The sequence below is a fragment of the Patiria miniata genome, unplaced genomic scaffold (assembly GCF_015706575.1).
Source record: "Patiria miniata isolate m_02_andy unplaced genomic scaffold, ASM1570657v1 HiC_scaffold_3, whole genome shotgun sequence".
NCBI lineage: Eukaryota > Metazoa > Echinodermata > Asteroidea > Valvatida > Asterinidae > Patiria > Patiria miniata.
Window position 1 is genome coordinate 24,922,555 of NW_024037069.1, and position 8,404 is coordinate 24,930,958.

At 41.6% G+C, this 8,404-nt stretch overlaps 1 pseudogene; it reads left to right on the forward strand.

The window, feature by feature from the left end:
- The first annotated feature begins 230 nt into the window (after positions 1 to 230).
- Positions 231 to 8,048, forward strand: LOC119737134 (annotated as a pseudogene).
- The last annotated feature ends 356 nt before the right edge of the window (positions 8,049 to 8,404 follow it).

Consider the following 8,404-nt stretch of genomic DNA (forward strand, 5'->3'; position numbering starts at 1 on the left):
TTCTTCGTCAGACTGACGTCATTTTAAGCCGGCATTATGAAGTAGACAAAAGGACACACGTGTGCGCGTTTGTGGAACGCGCAGCGGACGCGTATCATGGTGCGGATTGGCTCGCAAGACGATTTGAAGATGTAAATGTTACACGTGCGTGCTGGCAAAAGTCCAAGTACATTTGTTACGTCATGGTTTAACGATATACATATGCAAATTAAGAATAAAATCAACAAAAAATGTTTTATATGTAACTGAATCGGCCCCAAGGATTCAGAACCCACTATTGTTATTCAGCGATCACATCGTTGGACGATTCTATTTCGAGCGATTTGGAAGCGATTTTTGAGTACTAACTTCTGTCTTGAGACAATACTGAGATTGTCTCTAGTGAGAGTGAGCAATGACGAGTAGAAAGGTGAGTTTTTTTCTCCTGTTTTACTTGAAAATAATTCCGAAGATATTTTGTAGTACATGTTTAACTTTTTCTTAAGCTTGGGTTGATACAGGTAGAATACAATACGTTTCACTAAAGCGAAGCGCAACAAGTCAGTAGCAACTGGGTTTCCACTATACATACAATAATATCACAAGTTGGATATACTAAATAGTCCGAGTTCGCACTGATAAGTGAAGACTTCATCATATTATAATTCATCATAAAACAGTTGAGTCTACATCACTTAGTTTGGTCGCAATGCATGTTATGTTTCCTTTTATTTAGGCCGTCCGTCAATACATTACTTTTGTATACTGTCCTTGATGATACCTTACGATCGTCTTTTTTAAACTAGTTAAGTAAACCACTTAGCACTTAGCTAATTTCAGTAGCACCTATTTTTGAAAACAACGGACTTGTCGATGATAGAGCTTCCAAAAAATAGAGGGTCATTAACTTATGTGGACGACAACTTAAAAAGATATTCGTCATCGCACCTTGTTTTTTTTAAACTTATGTGTCAGTTGTTGATTTGTTTGTTTATTCCTGTTGAATAATACACGCATCTTCATTTTGCACTACTGCTTTAATAGAATAGACGCCCTTTTTATTGGTTATTTGCCTCTTAGTTGTTCCCTTGTTGTATTTATGACATTGGAAAATGATCTCCCCCTTCCTCTTATTGTGCCCTAGTCGATATTTGAGTATCATTCGTTATCCACGGAGCCCAGTCTCCTGTTTCGCCATGGTCTATATACATAGACTAATTGTGCCCTCAATCGACCTAAAACGATTCCAGCCGGGGCTTTTCTATTACCGAGAGGGGCGCATCTTAGACTTTCTCAAATCACAATCATTGCCTCGTCTCGTGAATTTTAGTCATCGTTAAGTGTTTGATTTTTTCTTTAAATTTCTTAAGACCCAAACTGGACAAATCTGCCTTTTTTCGGATATACACCTTTTCTTTTGCCAAGTGTCCCCATTTCAATGAATCTGCTAACATCGTTGTTAATCTCTTTTGTAAATCAAGTTGTTTCCATGCAGACATTATAAATATTCAGTGCCTTGTTTTGTTCATGACGTCATGTTAAGTTTGTAACGTCATGTTAAGTTTGTAAAACTTTAAAAAATCTCTCAGTTTGCCGATGATGCAACCATCTTCTTGGACGGATCTGAAAAATCCTTAGGCACAATTCGTGATATTTTGGAAGATTTCAAGCGGTGCTCAGGGTTGACCATCAATTTGAATAAATCCGAGGTTATTCAAATTGGATCTAGCAATCTCCCCTCCCCGGAACTAGGCTTAAAATGGAGCAATCATTATTTTAAAGCTCTGGGTATTGCCTTTTCGTCATTCAAAGAGGAGCTTTTCAATTTAAATTTCTTCCTATTTTAACTTCTATAGAAAATATTTTAAAGATTTGGAATATGAGAAATTTGACACTACAGGGAAGAATCACTATTTTGAAGTCTCTAATTATGCCTAAGTTAACTTTTATCTCTTCTGTTTTACCAAATCCGGACAATGCGTTTTTCAAGAGCCATTTTTCTTATTTGTGTGGAATAATAATAAGCCAGATAAAATTAAGCTTACTGTTTTATTCAATACCATTGACCAAGGTGGGCTTAATATGGTTGATTATGAGCAGCATGGTTATGCGTTAAAGGCATCTTGGGTGAAGAGGCTCCTTGATGTCAATAATAAGGGAAGCTGAAAGCAGTTTATTTTTGGCATTGGCCTCGTCAGTAGAAGGGCCAGTAATTTTCCAAGGAATTTTTCCCTTCGTTTTGTGAAATCAATGAAGCTCAATTCGCTCTTGTTACAAGATATTTTGTGTTTTTGGAGCCGCTTCGCTCACCTCCTGTTTCAATGCAAGATTACTGTAACCAGAGCCTTTGGTCGAACTCTTTCATTAATATTTAGAGTCAACCTTTGTTTTATAGACAGTGATTTGAGGCAGGGATTTTAAAAATTAGGCATATCATAGCAGATTCGGATTTTTTCTTGACTTGTAATGAATTTAGATTAAATATGATTTGAAGAGTAATTTCATAGAATATTATGGTGTTTTAAAAGCCATTCCCCGGGATGGAAAGACAAATTTAAGGGACAGAACTTGTGTGATATTCAGACTACTTTGATTATAACACACACGTTTTTTTGTCAAAGAAGTTTACAATTTCCTAAACTATCCCGTGTAAAAGTATTGATAAATGGACCGAGAATTATCAGGTACATGAAGATGATTGCGACCGCATTTTTATGCTTCCGTTTAAATGTGCGTTGGATGTTAAGTGTAGAGAGTTCCAATTTAAATTTGTGCACAGGTTAAAGGTAAGTCATGCTTTTCTCCACAAGATTGGTCTGTCTGAAACCCCTTTTTGTACTTTTTGTAAAACCGTTCTGGAGAAAAATGAGCATTTATGTTTTAATTGTCCTTTTGTTTCATGTTTTGGGAAAAGGTAGAGAAATGGTTAACGTCAATTTGTAAAGTCAATATTGTTCTCACAGAATTTTCTATTATGTTGGGTTATAATATTTAGGACCCTGACCTTTTTGTTAACTATGTAATTATCTTGGGTAAACAGTACTTTTATAAATGTCAGTATGAAGAGAAGCCTCCTGAAATCAATCACTTATGAATTTAGTAAGAATGATCCTAGCTCCATGGAATGATGGAGAGAATTGAATTTTATATTGCAATTAGAAGGGATAAATTAGCTACCCTTCAAAGAAAATGATATCCATTGATGTATCTCAATGGTTCCTTCTTGTTCGTCCGCCAATATATAATTTATTTCTGCCTTTCTGAATTGTATGATCATAATATCACTTTATTTGTTTTGTAATTATTGATACACTGATGAATAATAATTTAAAAAAAAGTTTGTAAAACTATCCCGTTTTCCCTGGACGGAATAAAAGTTTAATATTTGTGATTTTCCCGTAATAATTAGAAACCTGGCGGCGGCCGAAGTGCCAGCCAATGGCTGCGAGAACGCGTCTTCTCGTCTTCACGTGTGACACACACGAAAGTGCAGGTAGGCGAATAAAAAAATAGCGCCCGATCTACATTGACTTAAATGTCTTATAGTTTACTTTTTGGGAGGGGCGGTTTTTTTTACGGACCAGTGTTTTTAAGCGTTTCATTGTCATGACAAAAATCTTCTTGTTTGCATGCAACTATACATCCAAAAACATTCGATTCTGATCACGTGTAGGTACTATCCACCACCCACTGCACATCTTCCAGGCCGGCGCGCCCATCCAACCCCCGGCCCGGACCCCACCTTCCCCCACTGAATAGACCCCCCGGAACAGCGGAAAGCACCCCTCACTGGGTGCATCATTCCAGCATCGATAACAGCCTTGGCGGTGTCAGCTCACCACAATCGGTGAGCTATGAATGTCGAAGTTGTCAACTTCACTTCATTGTTGATTGAAAGAAGACCTTTTGCTGCTACGAAGTTATACAGGACTTATTGAGAGGGTCATGAGATTTGCACAAAACATATCGATAAGCAAGCAGTCCTATCACGTCATCAATGACATTTACTTAAATATTCGAAACGGATGGTTGATGGTTTCCCCCTTTTACTAAAAAAAAACCCACAGACTCCACAACATCAGAGTCGACTGGTATCGTTCGGTGCAAGACCAAACACCGGCAGAGCCGACAAAGACTGCCAAAGATCCAGAAACACCTGGCTAGCTCAAGCGAGCAAGGTATGATACACTATGCATTCCAATCCCTGTCATTAGTTACTCTCCTTGAAAATGGTCTATCTTCTCTTTTCCCACTTACACCTGTTTATTAACGTCTATTTCTCAAGACTTTCTTTCTAACTTTTACAGAACAGTTCCTTCTCTATCATGAATTGGATATTGAGAGATTGTACTCTGTCTTGTTTTCCAAAAACAGAATTCGGCGTTGAGCAACAACAGGCTGATGCAACCCAGCCGAAACGCCGACGAAGTTGAAGTTTCACCATCGTCAAGCTTCCGCCTGCCGAGGCTGACTCTTCGGAGGGGCAGCCGACGCACGGCAAAGGTTGCTCCTGAACCACGTCCAGTGCCGAGTCTCGCGGAGGTACCCATCGAACCTCATGAGGACCTCGAGTTGTACGACTTGGACGTGGACACAAAACGCATTCGTGGTTCACTTCGAGACCAACATCTCCTACCAGACCGTGGACTCCCCAGAGAAAGAGCTGCCAGTAATTGTGCAGGAAGATCCAAGTACACTATGGAACCTAGAGAAAGAGTGAATCAAAGGCAAGGTGGTCTGTGGACGACTTGGCAGGGGAGACAGAGTGGAGGAAGAACAAAAGAAGTTGAGGTTGGAAACCAAGCAATCAGAAACGAAGGCACCTGTGGACAGCACAGTGCTGACGATCTTGGCGACAAGGGTACCTCAGATGATTCCTTGCCAATCAGGCGGGCACCTTCAGGCAGAATCAGTCGTCGAGGGAACAACAACTCGATGCCAAAAGGCGAGCGGATATCATCATATCAAACTGGTTCAGCTCTCTCGAAGTACGACGAGGAAGCGGCCAGGTATGAAACATCATCATCGGGAGATATTTCCCGGGACGACCGAGAACAACAAACGGTCAGCATCAAACAACCAGAAATGGCGATAGCGGCTGAAGAGATGTGGAAGCTTTCAGACGACCTTGGCAAAAGAGCATCTCTTATTCGTCGCTGTGGTGACAAGGCATCAAGCAGAATTCCAGTGATAAAATCACGGAAGAGAAGAGAACTCAGAGCCAGAGCTCTCAAGGATGCCACATTACCCAGTAGGATACCTGTCCTGCGTTCATCGAAGAAGCAGGAACTTAGAAGAGAGACTTCTCCGAGGCATCACAAAAAACACTTGGGGAGCTTCCTTGGACGACTACCAGGAGTCGGTCAACTCAGAAAGCGCAGGCAGTGCAAGGTCAACTTGGAAAGTGAAAGTGATGGTCCTTGCGATATTGATGATGAGTACGGAAACGACGGTGGGAAGAAGTTGAAAGAAAACATCATCTGCATACCCACTGCTCAAGTCATCAGGCTAAGGGAAAATAAGACAACACACGAACCTCTTAAAAGAATTGAATCTTCAGCAAGAAGAAGTTTCAGTTGTAAAGTGGAAATGTCTGGACACTCTACTGAAGTCATCGATGCAACTTGCGACATCAAGGTGCAGACTAGATACCAGCAGAATGCTGCAATAAAGGAACGTGTCATATTGACGAGGATGAAACAGATGGTCTCCCAGAGTCCGAAGAATTCTGTGACAAGAAAAGCAGATTTTTAGCAGAGGAACATGAAATCACAGCAAGTGTTCGAGCTCGGGACAGAGCTCATCCTCTGCAAGATGAGAGGGAGGAGAAATTCAATTCTAGAATACTACCACCTCAAAAAGAACCATATATGAGACAACCAGTAAAGAATGAAGTCTCAATTGGAAGTAACAGGCGTTCCAGACTCATCCCAGAAATTAGAATGGATATATTGACCAGGGAAGCTGGATCTGATGAGAGGAAGTCTGATGGAAATTTCACCAGAAGTTCCAAAAGTTCTACCAATGTGTCGTTACAATCTCGAATTGCCCACGGAAGCAAGAGTGCATGTTTATCATCCAACAGGCATCCTGATGCGAGATGGAATTTCTCCACATACTTTGCCAAATGGAGATCTGAATCTGCGCCGGAGTTGAAGCAAACCCAGCGCAGTAAAATTCCCGTGGGTACTTGGCGGCGAAGAAACAGTGAGACCAACACAAACATTTTACATCGAATCGAAACAGCAAGAGAGACGTGGCTGAGGTTGGACATCGGGGAAGGAAATCAACGGAAGAGTGACGATGTCTTGTTCACTGCACAAGGAAAGCAAAGAAGGAAAGGCAACAGATCCAAAATTCCCGTCGGGACTTGGAGGAAAAGAAATTGTGCAGAAAACATTCAAGTTTTACGTCGAATTAGTGTGGCAAGAGATAAATGGAGCAAAGTAGGCATCAGGAATTTGAAGCAACAAGAAATCTGCAATGACGTGCAGAGTGATGACGCCCGACCGGCACTGGCGAAAGCAGACTTTGAGAAATTCTGCAGAATCGACTCGGATTATACACTCGTGAAAAAGCGTCCAGAAAACGACCAAGACCAGTCTCGAAAACCATCCATAGAGTTACATGTGAGCCTCGCCTGCCAACACTACTTGAAGAGAGTGAAACCGAACAAACTCCAAGTAGTCAATCCTTCGAGTCGCCTTTCTTGAATGTTAAATCTACGAACATGATGGGAGATGCTGCATCAACGATGCAGGCTTCAACCAGAAGAAGTGAACATTCTTCGGGACAACTGAACAATGGACAACAGACGGGGAAGCAAAGCAACCCTGCGAATGTCAGACGAGGAGATGAAGAAGTTCTCATTTCATTCGTGGAAAGTTTTCAAAGTGAAGTGTTATCTAAACTGAGAGAACAGTATCACAAAACGAACGCAAGCATAGAACTGACTCCTCTCACCACAGGAGCAAGAATGAGAGACATCGTGGTAGAGCAGACAGTTGGAAACGAAGAATCACTGGAAGTGGTTACAAAGGACAAAGTTCATGACGAGGAGGCAAAGGCCAAGCTGGACAAGATGCAGGAAGAGCAGTGGGATCTGGCCTCTGCTGGAGAGTGGGCCTACATCTGCCATGACGACGAAGACGAAGAGGAGGAGGAAACGGAAGAATATCTGAGAGGGAGTGACTATCAGAAAGAGGATATGATCGCTGAGAACTTACAGAAGATCGCCTCCAAGTTCCGAACTGTGGATGCTATGCGGGATCTCCTTGAGATATCGACCCTCAGACGCTGTCCTAAGGGTCCGATTAAGAGGGCCTTGAGGATGTTCGGCCGCATCTGCCGGGGTCCTATTCCACTGACCAAAATCGACCAGACCAAAGCAGAGGCTGTGTCGGCTCTCACGGCAAACCTGTATCAGAGGATCAAAGAGTTCCTTGCTCATCGGGGAGAACCTTTCGAGTTCAAAATGATGCATCCGATTTTCGAAGAGTTGGAAATCTTGAGAGCGAGACAGGACAGACTTGAAGAATATGTGAAGTCGGAGATCAGCATAGACGGTAGACAAGCTAACCACTACTCTGTTAAGAGAAAGAGGAATGTGAACCCCAACCAGCCTCTGTGGGAACTGAACGCCAACATCATGGGTTATTATAGGAGGAAGGTTCAGTCAAGGACACTGATACACGTGATGAGCACTCTACAAGAGCTTCCTGAAGAAGATTAGAATGTCTTCACAGGAACTGAAGATCATAGGGAAGAAGGTGATGACGAAGGGACGGATGCAAGACTGAAGAGAGAGGTTGTTGAAACACAACATGACGTTGCAGTGCACTCTTTCGGATTGAAAGCCACGGTGATATCATTGACAAGCGCAGGGTATATCGAATTATCATGAAAATCAATGTTTTGCGCCAACCAACCAAATTAAATTTGGAGAATTAAGAAAAATTGGCGGACAACAGCAAATAGTCAGGTGGCGTAGACCCAATTTTCGACAAGATCGTGACCGACTGGTCCAAAGCACCAAACTTGGCAGATACATTGTTTAGGCCCTAGGAAAGATATTTAGAAGGGGTGACACCTGAATTTTTTTCGGGAAGGGTGCCTAATTTGCATAAATCGTAAATACCTGCCGTGTAATATATTTCCCCCCCATATTTGAGTTTATTTTTGATTTTTTGATTTTTTGAAAAGTACATTTTGGTGATTCTACTTTTACATCCTTACTTCAATAACATTTTCTAAAGCATGTAAGTGACTGAATAATTATGAGGACAAAGTAACGATCCAAAATGGCTACTATATTATACCTTAAAATTGCGGGCATTTAATGTCCCCAGATATCATCAAGTAGTTTTGCCAAACCTCAGTATTGATGAGCTTCACATTCCCCAAATTGCTTACTGGCACAGTTGCC